General features: G+C 43.5%; 1 protein-coding gene across 1 annotated transcript in view; it reads left to right on the top strand.

Moving 5' to 3' along the window:
* The window catches only part of INPP5A (inositol polyphosphate-5-phosphatase A), a 524,295-nt gene that overhangs the window by 448,857 nt on the left and 50,963 nt on the right, over positions 1-24,475 (top strand). The gene's annotated exons all lie outside the window — the stretch shown is intronic.

Here is a 24,475-nt window from a genome sequence, read left to right as displayed (position 1 = left end):
TCACAGAATCCCAAAAACTTTATGGCTCAAAGTCCCTTCCATTTGTACTCTCCCCAAAAGTTGGTTTCCAAATTGCTGCATTTCTTAGGTGTGTATTTTGAAAATTCAGTTTTCTAAGCTGTAATCCAAAGGTCTGAAGCAAAACTCATGATGCTTCACAATATTCTGTTTCCCATTGGTCTTCTAGACTGTGAGCCCATCTTCTAGACTGTGAGCCAGTTGTTGGGTAGGGATTACCTCTATGTGTTGCCAAATTGTACTTTCCAAGCACTTAGTACAGTGCTCTGCACACAGTAAGCACTCAATAAATATGAATGACTGAATGAATGAATTGACTGAATGAATAGTCCATGACTTCACATCGTCCTGGTAGGGAGTGGGTGTTGGACTAGCAGCATGCGATTTCAGACGGCCTTGGGGGTGAGCTTCTAGCCCAGGAATTATATTGTGTCCCCTCTCAATGGAAATACTTTCAGAATGATCCCCTAAAATGGATAGGAGAGCCTTGAGCACATGTTGCATTGCCTTCTCCCAAGTGGGCAATACAACATGTGCTCAAGACTCTCCTATCCATTTAAATAAATAAATCAGGAGCTCTAAGAGTTGGCAGCTGGTGATTTTATTTTCAGTAAGAAGCTTTGAAAAAAGGTACCTGTGTAGGAAGGAGAAAAAAAGGGTTGCCCGCCTCTTAGATTTTACTTATCCAACCCGAGAATAGGGAGACCCAAGTTCTAATCCCAGCTCTGTGCCTTGCCTGCTGGGCGATATTAGGCAAGTTACTTAACTTATCTGTGAATCAGTTTTCGCATCGGTAAAATTGGGAATAAAATAACTCTTGCCCCCGTCTCTTGGACTGTGAACCCTGTGTCCAGTCTGATTATCATCATCATTATCAGTGGCATTTATCAAGAGTTTACTGTGTATGGAACACTGTGCTAAGCATTTGGGAGAGTACAGTACAACAGAGTTAATAATAATAATGATAATGATAATTTTGGTATTTGGTAAATGCTAAGTGTCAGGCACTGTACTAAGCACTAGGATAGGTGCAACAAATCAGGTTGGCTACAGTCCCTGTCCCACAAGGAGTTCCCAGTCTTAATCCCAATTTCACAGATGAGGTAACTGAGGCCCAGAGAAGTGAAGTGACTTGCCCAAGGTCACACAACAGACAAGTGGCAGAGTCGGAATTAAAACCCAGGTCCTTCTGACTCCCAGGCCTGGCCTCTGAATCGTTTGTTGCTGAATTGTACTTTTCAAATCCTTAGTACAGTGCTCTACACGTAGTAAGGGCTCAATAAATATGATTGAATGAATGAATGCTCTAAACACATACTCTGCCCACATATAGTTACTTCCCCAGTGCTTGGCATATAGTTGTACTTAATAATAATGATAGCATTTGTTAAGTGCTTACTATGAGCCAAGCACTATTCTAAACTCTGGGGTAGATACAAGGTAATCAGGTTGTTCCACGTGGGGCGCACAATCTTAATCCCCATTTTATAGATGAGATAACTGAGGCACAGAGAAGTTAAGTGACTTGCCCACAGTCATTTGTCAGTCTGCCCATCTGACAAGTGGCAGAGCCTGGATTAGAACTCAGGACCTCTGACTTCCAATCCCTGGCTCTTTCCACTAAGCCACACTGCTTCTAAATCAGTACCATAGTTATAATCATGAAGCAACCAGGGTACTTCCAGCCATGTCAGCCTTGGGCCACATATACCTATGGAACAGCTCAAGAGCCATCTGTCCTTTCTCTCCAGTACTTTTATCCTTAAATCATTTTAAAGGGAAAATCTACAGAGAAGTATGATCATAATGGAAGGGACTGGGGAAGAGGTTGATGGCACAAAATTTTTTTTAATACTTTTTTTTTTATTTTTCACACATTTGTTTCCTTATTTAGTCGCATTTCCATTGTTTCCGTCAGTGTTTTTTTCCTGTGATATTGTTAAGCGCTTACTATGTGTCAGGCACAGGTTTGACACAGTCCATGACCCACATGGGGATCACAGTCTTAATCCCCTTTTCACAAATGAGGTAAGTGAGGCCCAGAGAAGTGAAGTGATTTGCCCAGGGTTACACAGCAGACAAATGGCAGAGCCAGGATTAGAATCCAGGTTCTCTGACTCCCAGGCCCGTGCTCTTTCCACTAGGGCATGCTGCTTCTTGTGACCTAATGACCTTTTGGAGATTTGTTTTTTGTTGTTTTTTGGGTTTTTTTGTTTGTTTGTTTCCCTTGAAAGCCCTCTTTATATATGAAAATATCAGCTATGTCATACCCAGTCACATCCAGTGGCATTTTATCATGTGATGAGACTTTCCCTCAGGGTCTGTATTTGGCATATTTCTTTGAACTTTGTTTTTCACCGAGCAAAACTTAAATTTCGTTTTAATACAGTTTCCCCTCTTCACCAACGTCCGTCCCCAGCACCACAACTGTAAATCACCACCTGCCAAGGGTCTTTCACACGACAGGGATCTCAGTGCCTCTACCCCCATAATGGCACACGCATATGAACGTTCACATTCAGACATACCACTTTTCTGCATTCCGTTTAAAAATCAGCCATCAGTTCACTCACGCACCAGGAAGCAGAAAATCTTCCAGATCAGCGGCGGAAGGAAAAGATAAATGATCTAATGAGCCATCGGAGATAATCTAATCTTCATGGTCTAGTTAAACACGCAGCACCATGATCACTAAAAACAAACTACCTATCTAAAAGGATAAATGTGCCTGTGCCGAATTCAACCCCCAAAATCCATCGCATCCTTCATCAACCACCGGTCATGTACCAGCCTGACAGAAATTTAATTCAAGCTGGCTCCTGAAAATAATTATTGTATTTTAAGAGTAGTAATCATTAGTTGGGACATGATTGAATGTGTCCATGCCTATTGACTTTTTCTATGATTTATAGCTTTGTTTAGTCGATATTCCCATCGAAATTGTATAATTAATTATAAGTGGGGCTGTCAGGTTTGCAGGATGGAGTACCCTGATGAGTATTTGGGAAGATTAAATTTTCCTTAGCTGGAGCGAGGCAAGGCTTGGGAATTTTCACAGCACTGTGGCTGTTGGATAAAGATGTTTTCTGTGTGTTTAGCAACTGCTTTAGCTCAAGATCCATTGATTTTTCCGAGCTCTTTTTTTTATCAGTGTGGTGTCTCTACGGCAACAGTGGAATCTGTGCAGATGTGACAGAACCTGACAAATATTTATTATCAGGAGGGTCCTTTGTCATTGTCCACACACCAGGGTTCCCTTTTTTTTTTTTAACATTGTAATCAAGAAGAAGAATGTTTAAGATACATGTGGAAACGGTTATCATGTTTTGAAAAATTTCAAAGAGCTACAAATTTTCAATTCAGCACAAGGATGGGGTAATTTCTACTAGAAACATTATAGATAGAATCGTTTTCTGGCTTTCTTCATTGACCCCCCCCCCCCCCCCAATCAAGTGGCGTTTAAACTGGTATTTGTGGCTTTTGCTGTGCCTGTTTGGTTGATGAACCACACAGGATCCTCTGAGCCTCGTTTCTTTTTCTGGGGACTAGTGAGTCACTTCAGGTTTTTGCTGTCATCCTGTTCACCAGTGGAGAGGTTAACTTGATTGAATGAATACTAGAGACCCAGTTTTAACAATAGTCATTTCCCAGTGGCAATGGGGGAGTCTAATTTAGGCAAGAGTCATAATTTTTCATTACAAATAACCCAAAAACCACTCGACTTTTAAACAGTTGTCGCAGTCTTTCCAGTTGCCTGGATTAGAACGATAAAAAGCTCACCTTTCCTGTGAAATTTTGTCTGACTCTTGGAGAAGTTGACTGGCCTAGTGAAAAAACATTGGCCTGGAAGTTAAAAGGCCCAGTTTCTAATCCTAACTCTGCCAGTTGCCTGCCATGTGTGATCTTGGGCAAATCACTTAAGTTCTAGGTGCCCGGTCTCCTCAACTATAAAGTGGGGCTTCCTACCTGTCCTCCCTCCTGCTTAGACTGTGAGCCCCATATGTAGCAGGGACTCTAGATCCAAACTAGTTATCTTGTATCTACACTATTGCTTAGAACAGTACTTGGCACATAGTAAGCACTTAATAAATATCACAGTCATTATTAATTATTATTTGAGCAGCCACCAAACATTTCTCAGGTGTCCACCGGGCCATGGTTTAGCCTCAAGGTACGGACTAGTCTGTGAAATGAAGAATGAAGCATGGAGCAAATTAGCACCACTGTAAAAAAAAAAAATAAACAAAACTCCTGGTGACATTTAATTTGCTCTTTCTTTTTCTCTGGGTTCCCCTAGAATGTGTGGATGATTTGTGTGTGTGTGCATGTGTGTGTACACATGTGCACCTGAGTCCATGTATGTATATCTATATGCCTTCACTGGAGTTCCACCATTTTGACATTTCTTCAGTGCCAAAGTGGTCAAATTACTGATTTTAATTATTATCATTAGTATGGTGATATTTGCTAAGTGCTATATGCCAAGCATTGGTGTAGATACAAGATAATCAAGTTGGATACAACTTAAGGGGGTGGGAGAAAAGGCACTGAATCCCCATTTTACAGGTGAGCAAACTGAGGCACAGAGAAGTTATGGGACTTGCCCACAGCAACACTTTTCATAAAATGAAAATCCTAGTGCCGGGTAAATACCTTGGAATCAAAACCCAGCCACCCAGGGCAAATTAAAAGCCTTATAGTAGTAGGTGCATAAACTCATCATTGCATTGGCCACAAGTCCGATCTCCTTGTTCTAAAGTAACTTCTAGATTTAAACCCCCTTTAATCACGTTGTGTCATTAAAAGACAGTCCTTGTGAATGCTGGAAATTCTGCTTCTTTCATTGGTGATTTTTCAGCATTAGCTCTATTCCTTGGTTTGGTTAGTGTCGGAGCTTTAAGATGGGAGTTGTATATTTTAAGAAATAGTGGTTTCGCTCTGATTTTGAGGATTTCAGAAAACCACCGTGAATTCTCATCAAAAAAGTGGAGATTCTATACCTGTCCTCCCTCTCTCCCTCCCCCTTGGACTGAAACCCTATATGGGACCTGGATTATGACGAACCTGATTATATTGTATCTCTGGATTTGTGGCTAAGGAACTCATGTTGGGTAGGCAAAGTCCATATTGGATGTCCCTTGAGCAGCCCTTGTGCCTAAGCGCTTGGAAGGGTACAACAAAACTAGTAGGCAGGATTCTCACATGGCATAGTGGATATAGCACGGGCCTGGGAGTCAGAAGGTCATGGGTTCTAATCCTAACTCCACCACTTGTCTGCTGTGTGACCTTGGGAAAGTCCCTTCACTTTTCTGTGCCTCAGTTACCACACCTGTAAAATGGGGATTGAGGCTGTCAACCCCACAAGGGACAGGAACTCTGTCTAACCTGATTTCCTTGTGTCCACCCCAGCACTTAGTACAGTGCCTGACACATAGTAAGCATTTAACAAATACCACAGTTGCTATTATTATTATTATTATTGTTCTTATTTTTCATGTCCTAGAGGAGCTTAGAGTCAAGCTGGGGAGACAAGGAGTGGCTTACATACTGTGCTTTGGCTACTGAATGAAAAGCTACTGCTTATCCTGGAAGCACTCCCCAACTAAGCCTCCTTCCTCTTCTGCCACTCCCTTCTGCATCTCCCTTGCACTTGGATTTGTTCCCCTTATTCGCCCTTCCCGAAAACCCCATGGCACTTTTGTCTTGTCATATGCCATCAAGTCATTTCCGACCCATAGCGACACCACAGACACATCTCTCCCAGAACGCCCCGCTCTCTATCTGCCATCATTCTGGTAGTGGATCCGTAGAGTTTTCTTGGTAAAAATCTGGAAGTGATTTACCATTGCCACCTTCCACGCAGTAAACTCGAGTTTCTGCTCTCGACTCCTGCCGGTCTCACCAACTAACCAACTAACTGCCGGTCTCACCTTCACAGTATCACCAAGATCCGCCCTTTCCTCTCCATCCAAACTGCCATCGGTCTGGTACAAGCTCTCATAATATCCCAACTGGATCATTGTGTCAGCCTCCTCTCGGATCTCCCTTCCTCCTGTGTCTCCCCACTCCAGTCTATTCTTCATTCTACTGCCCGAATCATCTTCCAGCTTGGCTCAGTGGAAAGAGCCTGGGCTTGGGAGTCAGAGGTCATGGGTTCTAATCCCGGCTCCGCCACTTGTCAGCTGTGTGACTTTGGGCCAGTCACTTCACTTCCCTGGGCTCCAGTTCCCTCATCTGGAAAATGGGGATTGAGACCGTGAGCCCCATGTGGGACAGGGACTGTGTCCAACCCAATCTGCTTGTATCCACCCCACCGCTTAGTACAGTATCTGGCCCACAGTTAAGCGCTTAAGAAATACCATAATTATTATTATTATTATTGTCTCTAGCTGTTGCCGAATTGTACATTCCAAGCACTTAGTACAGTGCTCTGCACATAGTAAGTGCTCAATAAATACTATTGAATGAATGAATGAATGACTCCCATGCCGCTGCTGCTCAGCACGGGTGAGCTTTGACTTGTAGCAGATTGCCTTCCACTTGCTAGCCACTGGCCAAGGTAAGGACAGACCAGGCCTTGGAATGGAATGGACAGGCCTCTGCATGACTCTCCCTCCTGTAGCCAAGAATGGTAGAATACTGGAAACTCTCCAGGTACCATCCTGAGAGGAGGTCACATTTGTACATATCTGCAGTTTATGTTTGTCAATGACTGTCTCCCTCTGTAGATTTGTAAACTCTTAGCGGACAGGGAGCATGTCTACTTTATTACATTGTACTCCCACAGGTGCTTAGTATAATGCTCCGCAAATAGTAAACGTTCAGTAAATACAAATGATCGACTGATTGCCCTGTGATCTTGGGCAAGTCCCTTCACTTCTCTGGGCCTCAGTTGCCTCGTCTGTAAAATGGGGATTAAGATTTGGAGCCCCATGTGGGACAGGGACTGTGTCCAACCCGATTAGCTTGTATCAAAACCAGGGTTTAGTATAGTGCCTGGACATAGTAAGCGCTTAACAAATACTATAAAAAATACGATTGATAGATTAAGCATTTGCATCTCTCTATCTTTCTGTCTCTCTTTCTCACTCTGGCTTTTTGAATGGAAACTAAATGGATAGAGTTTAAGCCTCGTCACCCTCCCCCAAAATCGTTCTTTTTCTTTCCAGGTCTTAGAAAAGCAGGAGCCCTTTGAGCAGTTCTTTCAGACAACTGGAAGAAACGGCACTGGGACAACTCTGAATTAATTTGATTCTACTTGTTTGGTACTCAATTAAATATATAGCCCACGAGTAAAAGCTAATAATGACTTATGGGAGAATGATTAAATCACTTAAAATTACTGTGATTTTATAATCTCTTAACCACAGTCAGACATGAAAAATGGTAATTAACTTGATTCACATAATTTGGAACCCTCCGCCAAACAGTTGCAGCTGAGACTGGAAGCTTTGTAGTTGAGAAGTGGATCATAACCGAACTGTCAGAGGATGAAATTAACTCCCTGAATGAATAGCTTAATGATCACGCTGATGGATTATGAAATTTCAACTCCCAAGCCAGGTCCTCCGAATTTCCATTTTCCTTAACGCCCATGAAGGCTTTATCGAACTGAGTGGGAATTTTTTGTGCAGGGGAGAACTTTGGATCCATATGATTAGAGAAGCATTCATCTCTTCTCTGACACTCAACCCTTGCGCTCTGATCCACACCCAGGATCAGTCAGAGCCTAAAGAAAGTAACATCGCTCCCGTCCCTTCCGTTTAATCAACGGAGCATGGATCTCTCTTTCCACATCACTCCGGGGGGATCCTAAATCCTGGGACTTCCCAGATAGATGATGAGAGGGAGGCTGATCCCGGCTCTGCCACTAATATGCTGTTTGATCTTGGGCAAGTCACTTTACTTCTCTGGGCCTCAGTTACCTCATCTGGAAAATGGGGATTGGAACTGTGAGCCCAATGTGAGACAGGCACTGAGTCCAACCCTGTTTGCTTGTATTCACCCCGCTGCTTAGTTCAGTGCCTGGCACATAGTAAGCACTTAATAAATACCACAGTTCTGTGGACTTTGTCAGCAACCACTGGATAAAGAAAGTATGAACACAATAAGAAAATGATGGCTTTTATGCAGCGCTTACCATGTCCTAAGTGCTTGGGTGGAGACATGGTCATGTGACCACATGGGCCCTGCCCTGCAAGGGACTCACAATCTATCTTGACCCCATTTTACAGACGAGGAAGCTGAGGCTCAGAGAGGGAAAGTGACTTGCCTATGGTTCTAGAGCAGGCTTCCCAGTGTCATAATAGTAATAATGTTGGTATTTGTTAAGCGCTTACTATGTGCCAAGCACTGTTCTAAGCGCTGGGGGGATACAAGGTGATCAGATTGTCCCACATGGGGCTCACAGTCTCCATCCCCATTTTCCAGATGAGGTAACTGCGGCACAGAGAAGCTAAGTGACTTGCCCAAGGTCACACAGCTGCAAACGCTTAGTACAGTGCTCTGCACATAGTAAGCGCTCAATAAATACTAAATAAATACTATTGACAAGTGGCGGAGCCAGAATTAGAACCCATGACCTCTGACTCCCAAGCAGTTTCCTCTTGGCCAGACTGCCTCTTAGAGCCCACACAGTAATTTATAAATGTCAAAGGTTCATTTTAATAATAATAATAATAGTTGTGGTATTTGTTAAGTGCTTACTTTGTGCTGTGCAAGGTTCTAAGCACTGTGGTAGATACAAGGTAATCAGGCTGGATACAGTCCCTGTCCCACATAGAGCTCACATTCCTAATCCCCATTTTACAGATGTGGGAACTGAGGCAAAGAGAAGTGAAGTGACTTGCCCAGGATCGCACAGCAGACAAGTGGTGAAGGCAGGATTAGAACTCAGGTCCTTCTGCCTCCCAGGCCTGTGCTCCATCCACTAGGCCATGCTCTCAGTCCTACTCCCCAGCCCTTTCTGTAGCCAGTTTGCAAACCACAAGCACTTCTTTTCGACAGAGGAAATGATCTACTCCTTTTGTGTTGATAACAAATTGAGCCAGCCAGATCTTGATCAGGTCAACCCCATCCTTTATTGGAAATTCCCATCCATCCAACAATTAGCGTGGCAGCCACAATGAATTGGAGTTCTGTCTCTTCTGTTTTCCATGTCAGATGTAGCTTTCCAAATTTCAGGAATGGTGTTGCAGCTACATTGAGAAGCAGTGTAGCCTAGTGGAAAGAACAGGGGCCTGGGTGCCAGAGGACTTGGACTCAAATATATGTATAAAATATACAATTTACAAACCAGATTTCTCTGCTTTAGACTATGAGCCCCATGTGGGAGAGGACCTGTATCTGACAGTTTTCTGTCTTCCCCATGTCTTAGAACAGTGCTTGGCACTAAAGTGCTTAACAGCCACAATAAAAAAATAAACCTAGCTCTGCCACTTAACTCATACGTAACCTTTCACAAATCAGTTAACGTCTCTGTGCCTCAGTTTCCTCATCTGCAAAACGAGGATTCAATACTATTCTCCCTCTTACTTGAACTGTGAGCCCTATGTGGAGCTTCATTATCCTGTGTCTACCTCAGTGCTTATTACAGTGCTTGGCAAATAATGAATAACTACAATTATTATTATTCAGTTTTCTTTAAAAAAGTAGCTTTTTTGGGTTGCAGATGAGTGTTCTCCGAACTAAAGCTAACATCGGTTTCTTTTTCATTTTCATTGTATGTCTAAAGTGGCGTAAGCAGTAATGACTACTTGCTGTTGCAGGGCAGAGAGAACTGGTCTGTGTTTAGGATGGGCAACACTGGGGTTTGTAGAGATTGAAGGTTGGGAGTTCCTGAAAATGGATTAGTCCGCAGACAAGATATAGTCCAATGCACTCTTCCCAGTGGCCTTGGTTCTGACCCTTTTAAAGGTAATGGGTCTATACATACTGTCCACTAAGGACCAGATTAAGCCGATCAAACACATTTCATCGGCCTTTGACTTGAACCGTGACCCTGGAGGTGGAAGGGCAGAGGTTCATTCACCAAACTACACAGCCACTGTCCAGATAAAATCTTGAATATGATGTACAAGGGACAGATCGAGGTAAAGAAAGGAAATTGATCGTTCCAGATCTCAGTTATCTATGGCAGGAGATGTTAGGGCTGGCTGGGGGGAAGGGGTGTCACTGAGAAAATGGTTCCCTTGATTTAGAGCCGAATTCCGAACAGACTGACCCTTCCCAGAATGCTCTAAGAAAAGCCATTCCGGGCTGCTCTCCTTTTGATTTGCTCACCACCAGTATTGTCCGGGTTGGCTATTTTGGCTTGGCTTAGTGTGAGTCTTGAATATTGGGCAGGGAAAGAAAGGATGGGTGTGACTCTTGAATATTGGGCAGGGGGAGACGGCATGGCAAAGGACATAAAGGTCTGAAATTCTAGTTTGGCAAGATGTATCTACACTGGTCTCCCCCAGACTCAGAGGAGAAGTGCGCATGACTTCATAAATATATAGGAATGGTTCCTATTTGAAGCCAGCTCCTGTCTCTTTGACAGGGATCCATCTGCAACGTTTTTCCCTCTGCTTGAAATCAATGCAGGTTAAAAATGCAGCCACATCTGCAGGAGGATGCTGGGAAATATGTGTTTCTGAACCCGGCAATTTGATTGTACCTGCCTGAAAAAGCTAAAACTAATGAATAAGCAGCCCGTCAATCAATCAACTGACAGTCATTCTTGAGCCCTGATCGTGTGCAGACCACTGTACTAAGCGCATCGGAGGGTACAGTAGAAGCAGTGTGGCTTAGTGGATAGAGCACCGGCTTGGGAGTTAGAAGGACTTGGGTCTAATCCCGACTCTGCCACATGACTTGGGCAAGCCACTTAACTTTTCTGTGTCTCAGTTTCCTCATCTGTAAAATGGGGATTAATGGGACAGGGACTTTGTCCAACCTGATTAACTTGTATCTACCCCAGTGCTTAGAACAGTGCTTGGCACATAGTAATCACTTAAATACCGTAGTTATTAAGTAGTTGAGATGATCTATGTGGAAAAGAAGCTCACAGTCTAGCAGGGGAGTCAGACTCAAATAGAATTCAGGTAGGAGGAAGAAGGAAAGAGAGATATGGGTAATAATTACAGTTGCCCAATTAGCCCTTCCTATCACTCTGATTCCTTCCATTAGCACTCGTGGGGCTCAAGAATTTGGGTGTCGATGGTCCGTAGAGTTGAACAAGCCTGTGTGCACTTGCTCCAGTTTAAGTACAATAAATAGACCTCTTTCAGCTCTGGTCAAATTCTTCACCCTTTTTTTTTTAAGCAGTCATATTTTTTGTGAACATCAAAGAAACCCCCATCCATCAAGTATGCCTGAATTTCTTCTCTTCCCTCTTTTTTTTTATGGCATATCAGGATATTGATGCCGGGTAGGATTTGTGTTGCACATTTGTAGATTTATTTTTTGTCAAATCTCCTTCTCAGTTCCAGGGTCACCGCTCCGAGGTATTGAATAACCTTTTGCTCCCTTCTGCTGAAGCAGCTTTCCCACCCTGTACTCTAAATGCCCAGTTTTTGCACACTACGTGTCAATCAATCAATCAATCATATTTATCGAGCACTTACTGTGGGCAGAGCACTGGACTAAGCGCTTTCAAGGAAGAATGTAATCCCTCCCACACCGCCCGGCCTATCTTTGGTGCCCCTGGCTGTTCAAAAACGGGGAAATTTATTTTCTTCGGAGTGTGCACTGAAACTGAGGTGCTTTCTGGGAACTTATGAACTATCGAGTATTTCCAATGAGCTCGTTCACTAAACAGCTCATATAATAAATCAATAAATTAATAAAATAAGATGTTTTCCCCTTATGGCTCTATCAGAAAGGGTTCTGTTCATCAACCCAAGCTGAGGGTTAAAATGTTTCTGAGTAATCAAATCAAGTTTCATGAGGGGTTTGCAAAACAGTCTTTTCCCCCCTCGCGGGCAGTTTTGAAAATAGTGAGCCTGGGAAGGAGCCTCTTGGTGGATGAGCTCATCAGAAATAATTATTTAATATTTATTAATATTAATGTCTGTCTCCCCTTCTAGACTGTGAGCTCATCATGGCAGGGAAAGTTTCTGTCAACTTTGTTGTATTGTACTCTCCCAAGCGCTTAGTACGGTGTTCTGGCGCTCAATAAATACCTTTGATTTATTGATAAATGGCCAGCCTGTCAGGCAATCAATCAATAATATTCATTGAGTCCCAGTCACATGCAGAGCAGAGTAAACACTTGGGAGAGTACAGCCTGGTCTTGGGACAGAGGAGAGAAGTTTTTTATTTTATTTTTTTTCAGATTTTGTGGGATGAGTTTCTCATCTCCTTCTTTGAGAGCATTTGTGCCTTCGTAGTAGAAGGCCAGTCACATGGTTAATGCTGATAATAAAATGCAAGTCCTAAATCCTCATTTGGAGGATTAGGACAATGCATTATACAGTACTAACATTTCCTAGAGGTAGATATTAATTTTATATTTCATGACAAGGCATTTAAAATTTAATGGAAATGTACAGTAAATCTGTCACACTTTAATTAGGAATATTTTACTTATAAATCTTCAAAAACTAAGTTAGCCTAGGTGAGCCACCCTCCTCTTTCAATTTATGTATGTATTTTAATTGCACCATAAAAAGTGCATTACAAATAATTAAAACGGTTCCTGCTAAAAGTAAATAAATATTTTCATCATCTCCTGTGGCTTGGAAAATTGGACTTAATGTACCATCTTTTAGAAGCAGCATCACCAGTCTGAAATAAGCAGTGGACTAAAGTGGCACCAATGGGCAGGATGCGAACATTTGGCAACAGGATCAGGATCTCAAGAATCTGCCCCATCTTACACTGGAGAGGAAGGGAGGGGCGGAGAGACCGAGAGGGAGAGAGATGAGACAGAGAAAGAGGAGACACAGAGAGAAGATGGGGGAGAGAGAGGGAGAGAGGAGACACAGAGAGAAACAGAAAGGGAATGAGACCCCCACGCAGGTATTTCCTGTTTCCTGTGTATGGTGGGCTGAGATTTTGCTTGTCTTTGAACTGTCCTGGGCAGTCTGTCATCTGGGTTTCGCTAAATGTCTTCAGAATGGTTCTCTGCTCAATGATTTCATCTGACTAGATGATCTAGAGTGGTTACAGTGTTTCTTTGGGGTTATAACTACATTGGGAGGGGGTAGCACCTTAGATTGTGTAGAGCTAAGAGGGAAGTGATTGTATGTGTGTGAAATAGAGAGAAAGAGACACACGAAGAGAAAAGTGAAAACAGCACATGGTGCTGCAAGCAGAGATATGATAACAGAGTAAGAATTGGTCTTTGTGGGTGAACTCTCTGGTTGGGATTGGGGTGTCCTGTATTGGCCTATATCATCTCTGAGTACAAAGAACTCTCTCTCTCTCTCTCCCCGTGCTTCAATACTGTATTACATTAATGTATTGAGATATATTATTTAATTTAGCTAACAATGATATGAATATTGATTGCATTCATATGAAATATCAGTAATATGAAATATTTTGATATTTATTCATTGTTCAAAATGATTTGGTGAGGTGCATAGGTTATACACACATGTGTATATGATCTGTGTGTTTGTAATGTGTATATTTGGGTATATAATAAAGGTAACTCTCCAGAGAAATGTATTGATATAAATATTAATATATCATTATTCTAGCATACTGTGATATGTTAATTAATATCACTACAAATGTCGAGGTGCTGGTAGAAGATAGTGAAAGAGAGCATATTATTTTTTATTACTGTTTATAGGATCTATATATGAGTGTATATGTTTATGTATTGTGTGTATGTGCCTATGTGTGTAATACACACAAATACAGTCCCCAGCTCAGTCTGAGCACAGACTAAACATTAATCAACTTTAGAATGGAAATTAGGGATGTCAGTTTGTACAAAAACAAGCACCACCAAACATGCCCTTGTTTGAAAAATGACAACAGATCCCAGGAAGAGAGGTTAGAATAGTAACCCAGACACTATTAAGTTCTTTAAAGTCATTTTTGGGTACTGGTTTCCGTTTCTTCCCTCCTTTTTTTGTTTTTGCTGTCCCTGTCCAGAAACTTCATTTCCCCTCCACAGCTGTGAACTCTCTTGTGGTGGCTGCAGATGGATTTGATAAATGTGGCTAATATCACCTCCTGATCTAACAAAGCTCTGACTTTGGTCTGAAGGTCCTGATGAGTAATTGCTGTTGTTCTACTCCAATGACTGAATTAAGTTGCCCTGTTAGGAAGGGTTCATACTTCTGCGATTTTATCCCAGACAAGCTCATAGCAGGGTCCCTGTGGATGGTGACCTTTTCCCCACCACCTTCTTATCCCAGGTCTAAACTGGGGAAACTTCTCTTTTCATCTTTTTACCATTGTAGACTCCTGAGGCCAATTGGTTCTTCAGCCTGAGTAAATAAGGTTTGTTCCCTGGAGCCATTTCCGATTTTAATATTCATGTTACTCGTTTCCTTCATAGTATTATATTGCAAAAAGATAACTCGTACAAGAACAGTCACGGTCTATAGCCCTGCCGCTTTATGCCAACACCGCAGCCTATTTTCAGCACATAGATAGAAACAGTTCAATCTATTATCGATCTTGATTTTTTTTTTAAATGGTATTTGCTAGGCGCTTACTATGTGTCAAACACTCTTCTAAGTGCAGCTGGGGTAGATACAAGATAATCAGGTTGGACACAGGCCGTGTCCCACTTGAAACTCACAGTATAATTAGGAGGGAGAGTGGGTTTTTGCAAATGAAGAAACTGAGGTAAAGAAAAGTAAACTGACTTGCCCAAAGTCACACAGCAGATAGGTAGCAATGGCAGATATAGAACCCAGGTCCTCTGCCTTCCAGGCCAATGTTCTTTCCTCTAGGCCATGCTGCTTGATGCTAGGATTAGCTCCAGTTGGGAAGACAGAGAAAATAGCGGGTGCTTTAGTTTAGTTATATTAATGGCAAGACAATTAGAAACAAACTATTGCAAAAGCCTGTGAACTCATTGTGGACAAGGAACATGTCTACCATGTTGCTGTGTATTTTCCCACGAGTTTAATACAGTGCTCTGCATACAAAAAGCACTTAGTAAATACGATATTAATGGAAAAAACCATGATTATAACATAGGCAGAGTGCAAAAAGTTTCCTAAGCATTGAATCGTATACCATTATTATTACTACGGTATTAATTCTACCAATACTATTACTACCACTACTTTTAAAGTGTTCATTTGTCTGAATCTTGTCTGAATGTTCAAATCCTGGATTTGAATCCAGGCCCTTCCGCTTTCCAGGTCCGAGTTCTACCCCCTAGGCCATGTTGCTTCTCCAGCCCCATTCTTCCAGGGAGCTTTTAGCCCTTGGCAGTTGATCATTTTCGGGAACCTGTCAGTCAGATGCAAGAAGTAGGAGAAGGAGCCACTGCCCACATTTTGCCACTAGTTCCTGTCATTGGATTAAAGCTTGTAATTGGACACTGTAGCAAGTGCTGGGGTAGGTACCACGTACTGAAATTGGACACAGTCTCTAAAGCACATTCATTCATTCATTCAATCATATTTCTTGAGTGCTCACTGTGTGCAGAGCACTGTACTAAGCACCTGGAATGTATAATTCAACAACAGATAGAGAAAATCCTTGCCCAACAACGGGCTCACAGTACATGGCACTTATAATCCAAGTAGGACGGAAAACAGGTATTGGAGCTCCATTTTACATGCGAAGCAGCGTGGCTCAGTGGAAAGAGCATGGGTTTAGGAGTCAGAGGTCATGGGTTCTAATTTCGGCTCCGCCACCTGTCAGCTGTGTGACTTTGGGCAAGTCACTTGACTTTTCAGTGCCTCAGTTACCTCATCTGTAAAATGGGGATTAAGACTGTGAGCCTCACGTGGGACAACCTGATTACCCTGTATATACCCCAGCGCTTAGAACAGTGCTCAGCACATAGTAAGCACTTAACAAATACCAACATTATTATTATTGTTGTTATTATGAGGAAACTGAAGCTGAAGAATTTAAGTGACCTGCCCAAGGTCACACATCAGGCAAGGGGCGGAAGCGGGATTAGATCCCAGATCCTCTGATTCCCAGGCCGACATCCTTAAATAGGCCAAACTGATTTCCATTGACTCAGTAGCTAGGCTGACCTTTTATTTTTATTTTAATTCTAAGAAGAATAATTCATTCTAAGAGCCAATTTATTATTTTACTATTTTTTTTAATTTTTTATTAAGTGCATATTACATTTCAAGCTCTGTATTAAAGGCTGGGGCAGATACAAGATAATCAAGTTGGGCACCGTCATGGGTCTCATGGTCTTAATCCCCATTTTACAGATGAAGTAACTGAGTGAGGTGAAGTGATCTGCCCAAGATGCATTCATTCATTCATTCGATAGCATTTATTGAGTGCTTACTGTTTGCAGAGCACTGTACTGAGCGCTTGGGAGCATACAATACAACAAGAAACAGGCTTCTTCCTGCCCACACGAGCTTACAGTGTAGAAGGGGGGAAAAACAGACATCAGTAGAAATAAATAAATGACAGATGTGGACTTAAGTGCTGTGGGGCTGGGAGGAGAGAAGAACAAAGGGAGCAAGTCAGGGCAACACAGAAGGCATCACACAACAGACAAGTGGCCGTGCCGGAATTTGAATCCAGGCCCTTCTGACTTCCAGGTCTGTGCTCTACCCACTAGGCCACGTTGCTTCTCCAGCCCCATTCTTCCAGGGAGCTTTTAGCCCTTGGCAATTGATCATCTTCGGGAACCTGTCAGGCAGATGCAAGAAGTAGGAGAAGGAGCCACTGCCCACATTTTGCCAGCCAGGTCATTCGAGTACAAATCTTTGTCTTGGGTTTTCCAGATCATTCTTTCCACCCTCTCGGAGAGGTGTAACTGAGACTGGGCTTGGATGAGACCTAGGTTCTAATCCCACCTCTGCCACTTATCTGCTGGGATGACCTTGTCAAGTCAGGTTCTTTCTCTGTGCCTCAGTTACCTCATCTGTAAAACAGGGATTAAGACTGTGAGCCCCATGTATCGCTCTTGTATCTTGTATCAGTCCCAGATTTTAGTACAGGGCCTGGAGCATAGTAAGCGCTTACCACAGAGCACAAAAAGCACTGGCTAGTTTGTTGTGCATGAGCTAGAGCCCCTAGAAGGCCGCCCGTGGGAGCGTGCCACTGCAGCAGGGTCCACTGCACCCATCCACCACAGCACCACACGTAGAATCATCAAACAGCCGATGATATGTTACAGAAGAATAGAGACGTTAACCCCTCTATCTTGGCAAAATTCCATCCTGGGAAATTACATTCTGCCTGTCATAAAATTACCTTTTATTTAAAGAGCCCTGTCAAACTGGCCTGGCTCCCTGCCTGTTGGGGCTTTATAGAGAGAGGCAGCATGGCCTAGTGGCTAGAACCTGGGCCTGGGAGTCAGAAGGATCTGAGTTCTAATCCCAGCTCCGCCACTTGTCTGCTGCATGACCTTGAGCAAGACATTCACTTCTGTGGGCCTCAGTTTCCTCAGCTGAGTGACCTCGGGCAAATCACTTTCCTTCTATGCCTCAGTTACCTCATCTGTAAATGGGGATTGAGACCGTGAACCCCATGTGGGGCAGGGACTATTATCCAACCCGATTTGCTTGCATCTCCCCCAACGTCTAGTACAGTGCCAATGCATAGTAAGCACTTAACAGATACCACAGTTATTTCTAGTTGTTCGGTTGCCAACCCAGAGAAAACTTCATCTGCAGTTCAACGGAGCACGAGGATGCAAAGTCCACTGGGCTACTTCTGAGAAGGGAGTGGGAGGGAGGGTGTTGCTCTCTCGTGGAAAGCAGCATAGCGTAGTGGATGGAGCACGGGCCTAGGAGGCAGAAAGTCGTGGGTTCTAATCCCAGCCCTTCCACTTGTCTGCTTTGTGACCTCAGGCAATTCAGTTCACTTCTCTGTAGCTCAGTTCCCTCATCTATAAAATGGGGATTAAGACTATGAGCCCTTTATGGGACAGGGACTGTGTCTAACCTGATTTGCTTGTATCCACCCCAGCACCTAGTACAGTGATGGAAACATAGTAAGCGCTTAACAAATATTTTTTTTTCCTCGGCTCCTCCCGAGAAACAGGAAGAGGAGGGAGCGGCCGTGGCTCTAATGTAGCCAGCTTTGTCCTCCACAGCCCTGGCAGGGAAGCTGAAGGTGCTGGGGAGCAATTGGTGGGCGACGGAAGGATGGGGAGAGAAGAAGAGACAAGGCCAGGGTAGTTTCCCAATATGTTCCAGCCCAGTCTGCCCTTCCCATGGCCTGCCCTCCAACCCCTATTAGAGCTGGCCCCCGTGGTTCACAGGGTCCAGCCCCCCGAGCCTGCTCCAACATCACAAATGGGTTTTGAGGGGGTACCTAGCACTTAGAACAGTGACCTGTGCTTAGAACAGTGCTTGACTCAGATTAAGCACTTAACAAATACCATCATCATTATTATTATTATTATCGTGGCTATAGACGCAATGGGGCTTAGTGAATAGAGCACGGGTTTGGAGGTCAGAAGGACCTGGCTTCTAGGCCCAGCTCCTCCACTTGTCTACTGTGTGACCTTGGGCAAATCACATCACTTCTCCAGGCCTCAGTTCCTTCATCTGTAAAATAGGGGTTAAGAGTGTGAGCCCCATGTGGGACAGGGACTGTGACCAACCTGATTAACTTGTATCTACTCCAGTGCTTAGAATGGTGCTTGGCACATAGTAAGTGCTTAAAAAGTACCGTAATTGTTAGTACCATAATTATTAGGGGGGCACTCATGGGGGTCAGGATCTCTGAGCCCGCTGCTACTTCACAGCCGGGTTTTAGTGGGGCGCTAATGGGGTGCAGACCGCCTGAGCTTGCTGCAATGACCCACCGGGGTTTCGGGGAAAGGGGGGCCGGGATAGCAGAGTCAACGGCACCTCCCACCTCGAGCCTGGTTATGAAAATCACCTGATTGCCAGTGAAAAGAGTGGGAAAAATCAATGCAGGAGAAGACAAATGGACAAATGAAAATGCAGCTGGTGCCAACACCTGGAAAAAATTTATTTAAAAATCGGCCTTGGCGGGATGCCCCCCGGAGCTGAGCCTCTCGGGTTCTTCAGGTCCCTGGTGGTGAGGAATTATAGAGTCCAATCCCACTCCACCAGGGGGTTCAAAATCCGTCTGATAGAGTAACCGGAACAGTCCATCTGAAAACAATGGACCCGTTTATCTTACTGTGCACCGGCAAAACTTCTCAGAATCAAGACATTAAAATACAGGGAAATGAAGCCGCAGCAATGCTGTTTGATGTCCTAGAGTATAGACCCCAGGCCTGGGAGTCCGAAGGACCTGAGTTCTAATCCTGGTTCTGCCACTTGTCTGCTGTGTGACCTTGGGCAAGTCATTCCACTTCTCCAGATCTCATTTCCCTCATCTCTAAAATGGGGATTGAGACTGTGAGCCTCACGCTGAACAGGAACTGTGTCCAACCTAATTTGCTTTTGTTCAACCTGGCGCTTAATATAGTGCCTTGTGTATATATAGTAAGCACTTAACAAATACCATTATTGTCATTATTATTATTATTATTATTAATGCGTTAGTCACTAGTATCAATTGAGCGCTTACTGTATGCAGAGTACTGTACTAAGTGCTAGGGAGAGTCCATTAGAAAATAAACAGACACAATCCCTGCCCACAATAAGCTTACATTCTAGAGGGTTCTTAACCTAGTGACTAAGGACAAGAACTAAAAAAGATCATTGCCAAAGTCAATTTGACCTGAAAGGGTTTAAACTAAATCTGGAGAGTGTAAACAAAGGACCTTTTTTATAGTGTTTTTGACAGAAAGGAAAGTCAAAGAATAAAACAGGCAAGTCAGCATTTTATTTCTCTCTGCCTCACTTGTCTCATATGCAAAGTGGGGATTAAATATCTGTTCTCCTTCCCCATTAGACTGTGAGCCCCATGTGTCTGACCTGCTTATCTTGTATCTTCCCCAGCACTTAGTACTGTACTTGGCACAGAGTAAGTACTTAACAAATACTGCAAATATTATTTCACCCTACATTCCTGTCTTTTCCTATCTTAGCAGAGAGTCCTGAGGTTCAGGGAGTTAATTGGGAGAGTGTTAAAACACTATCCTGCTGTTGATCCTGTTCCCAAATATCTCTCCCCCTCTAAACTGTAAGCTCGTTGTGGGCAGGGACCCATCAACTCTGTGATATTTTATTCTCCCAACCCCTTAGAACAGTGCTCTGCATACAGTATGCACTCAGTAAATTTGATTGATTGGAATGTGTCTGCTAACACTGTTGTACTCTCCCAAGCACTTAGTACAGTGCTCTGCACATAATAAGTATTCAATAAATACCATAAATTGATTGGTTGATTGATTGGTTGACATAGACCTGCAGTTAAAGACATTGCCAAAAGCCAAGGCAGCCAAATTGGGTCTAGCTGGTTGAAACCCAGCTCTCATTTGAGTCAGCGAACATGAAATAATGATGTCTGATATTACCGTAACAGTACCTATGAACACATCATATATATCTCATTCATTCATTCATTCATTCAATAGTATTTATTGAGTGCTTACTATGTGCAGAGCACTGTACTTAGCGCTTGGAATGTACAGTTGGGCAACAGACTATATATATGGGCATTAAATGGTGGAATACATACTATTGGAGATGATTTGTAAATTGAGAAAACAGACTTTGTTGAATGTTAGGAAAATATTTGGTCATGTTGTCAATCTGCATTTGAAAACAATTTTCAGAGTCAGAGAAGAGATGGTTAAGATCTAGTTCAGCTAATTTATTCAATTACAACTCGTAGCTGGAGTTGGAAACAGTGGGGCCCTGAGCTGAAAATTATCTGGGTGGGGAGAGGGGGTGTCCTTTTTTCTGGCCCTTGTAGCCAGGGATTTTGTCTGTGAATTCTATTGTATTGTACTCTCCCAAATGCTTAGTATACTGCTGTGCACACAGTAGGAGCTCACTTAATACCCAGAGAAGCAGAGTGACTTTCTGGTTAATGCCCGGGCTTGGGAGTCAGAGGTCATGTGTTCTAATGCCAGCTCCACCATTTATAAGCTGTGTGACTTTGGGCAAGTCACTTAACTTCTGTATGCCTCAGTTACCTCATCTGTAAAATGGGGATTAAGACTGTGAACATCACATGGGACAACCTGATTACCTTGTATCTACCCCAGTGCTTAGAACAGTGCTTGGCACATAGTAAGCGCTTAACAAATACCATTATTAGTATTATTATTAGCTAGTATCTACCTCAGGGCTTAGAACAGTGCCTGGTGCATAGTAATCGCTTAACAAATGCCATTAAAAAAAAAGCAAACTTTTGAGTGATTGAGAGTGATGTGGAAGGCGGGACATGATTTGGGAGCATCTTTTGGCTCCGATTTGACCTCCCACTACCCTTTCTTCCCTGCCCGATCTCCTCATATCGGATCCTGTCGGATCCCTGGAATCTCCTAAAGAGTCTCCGGTCGTCCCTCCCAGACAGGTAGAGAGAGGTAATAATAATAATAATGATAATAATGTTGGTATTTGTTAAACGCTTACTATGTGGAGAGCACTGTTCTAAGCGCTGGGGTAGATACAGGGTCATCAGGTTGTCCCACGTGAGGCTCACAGTCTTCATCCCCATTTGACAGATGAGGGAACTGAGGCACAGAGAAGTTAAGTGACCTGCCCAAGGTCACACAGCAGACAAGTGACAGAGCCGGGATTCGAACCCATGACCTCTGACTCCCAAGCCCGGGCTCAGTGGAAAGAGCACGGGCTTTGGAGTCAAAGGTCATGGGTTCGAATCCCAGCTCCACCATTTGTCAGCTGTGTGACTGTGGGCAAGTCACTTAACTTCTCTGTGCCTCAGTTACCTCTTCTGTAAAATGGGGATGAAGACTGTGAGCCCCACGTGGGACAACCTGATTCCCCTGTGTCTACCCCAGCGCTTAGAACAGTGCTCTGCACATAGTAAGCACTTAACAAATACCAACATCAACCCCCATCGGTTGGTTTCTGGAGAAGGCAGTGTCCTAGACCCCAACTGAAAACCAACCCCTGTGGGTGATAACCCTCATCGCCCAAGACTTCATTCCTGTTTCAGGCCCATATTGCTCCTGCCATACTTCCTACTGACCAAAAGTAATCACTGTATTTGTTAAACGCTTACTATAGGTTGAACTCTTTGCTAAGCGCTGAGTTGGGTACTAGGTGATCAGGCTAGACACAATCCGCTTAAATCATTATGGAAATTATTACGGAATCAATCCATCAATAGTATATGTCTGCCGTGTGACCTGGGACAGGTCACTTCACTTGGATGTGCCTCAGTCACTGTGTCTGTAAAATGGGGATTTAGACTGTGAGCCTCACGGGGGTCAGGGACTGGGTTCAACCTGATGAATATATACCCCATTGCTTAGTACAGTGCCTGGAACATAGTAAGCACTTAACAAGCACCATAAAAAACCGTCATTAATGTCTGCACATCCGGAATCTTGGACCCTTCATTCACCCCATCCTCATGTCCATTCATGTCCATATCCTTAAGCCCGACGTGGGCAGGGATTGTCTCTCTTTATTGCTGAATTGTACTTTCTAAGTGCTTAGTACAGTGCTCTGCACACAGTAAGCGCTCAACAAATATGATTGAATGAATGCTTTTATCTTCTCAAGAGGCCTTCCCTGACTAAGCCCTCCTCTCCTCTTCTCCCCCTCCCTTCTATGTTGCCCTGACTTGCTCCCTTTACTCATTCCCCCTCCCTGCCCCACACCACTTGTATCCATATCTGCCATTTCTTTATTCGTATTAATGTTTGTCTCTCCCTCTAGACTGTAAACTCATTGTGGATAGGGAATAGTGTCTGTTTATTGTTATATTGTACTCTCCCAAGTGCTTAGTCTGGTGCTCTGCACACAATAAGTGCTCAGTAAATTTGATTAAAGAATCGAATGAATCCCTGTCACACAAGGGGCTCACAGTTTTAAGTAGGAAGAGTATTAGGTTTTTGATCCACAGTTTTTAGATGAGGAACCTGAGTCTTAGAGAGGTTAAGCGACTGGCTCAAGGTCACATTGCAGGCAAGTGGCAGAGCTAGACTAGACTTTACCAAACTGTTCCAGGCAACCATAAAATAGACCGTCCCCATTTTATCCTCAAATGCTGAAATGGGATTTTGGTGCATCAAATCCAGTCTGGTGCAACAAATCAGTGGTCTTTTACCTTTCAATATTTCCTCTTTAAAGATGAATTGCCAGCGTCCCAAAGGAAGCACTGTAACTTCTAAAATCACCTACTCTCAACCGATAGCAGCTCCTCATTGCAATCTGTTTGGCTTTATCTTATTATCGACCATCAATGTCAAAACAGCTTCAGCAACTCATCTGCTTCGGGAAGGGCTAAAGCCAACGGCTACTGGCAGTCCATAAAACCGTCAGACTGCTGCTTTTGCTGCTGCTCTGCTGCTGTTGCTGCTATCAGTAGCCCTAAACTAAGATGAAACACTAAAATATGCTCTAGGCTTTCGTTCAAATTCCAAAGAATCAAAGAAAGCACAGTTTGCTTGGACACATCATAGACGTTCCCCTCACAGGGAACCAGAGAGGCTTTTGTGCTCGTTGTGGTCAGGGAATGTGTCTGTTTGCTCTTTTGTTGTACTCTCCCGAGCGCTTAGTATAGTACTCTGCACACAGTAAGTGCTCAAGAAATACAATTGAATGAATGAATGAATGTGGACCGCTAGACTGTAAGCTCATTGTGGGCGGGGAATGTGTCTGTTTATTGTTGTATTGTACTCTCCCAAGTGCTTAATACAGTGCTCTTCACACAGTAAGTGCTCAATAAATGCAGTTGAATGAATGAATGCATGAATGGTGAGAAGACCATGGGCTGGGTGTCATGGGCTGTTCCCAGCCCTGCCCTTGATCTGCTGTGTGACTCTGGGCAGATTGCTTAACCTCTCTGGGCCATGGATTCCCATCTGTAAAATGGGGATGATACCTGTGCTCCTTCCCTCTTGGTCTGTGAGCCCCCGGGTGGGAGGGGACCAAGTCCGATCTGATTATTCTGAATTCACCCAGTGCCTAGCACAGTGCTTTGATCCATAATAAATGCTTCCAAGCACTTGGTACGGTGCTCTGCACACAGTAAGCGCTCAGCACATACCATTGATTTGTGCTTCCTTGATAATTTCCATAAACAGTTAATGAAGTGGGTAGGCTAAGGCATTGCTTTAACACCCTGGGGTTCTAATCCTGGCTCTGCCACTTGACTGCTTTGTGACGTTGGGCAAGTCACTTCACTTCTGTGGGCCTCAGTTACCTCATCTGAAAAATGGGGATTCAGTCTGTGAGTCCCATGTGGGACAGGGACTGTGTCCATCCTGATTACCTTGCATCAA

Source organism: Ornithorhynchus anatinus, chromosome 3, assembly GCF_004115215.2.
Source record: "Ornithorhynchus anatinus isolate Pmale09 chromosome 3, mOrnAna1.pri.v4, whole genome shotgun sequence".
NCBI lineage: Eukaryota > Metazoa > Chordata > Mammalia > Monotremata > Ornithorhynchidae > Ornithorhynchus > Ornithorhynchus anatinus.
This window is presented reverse-complemented; position numbering and strand designations above follow the sequence as displayed.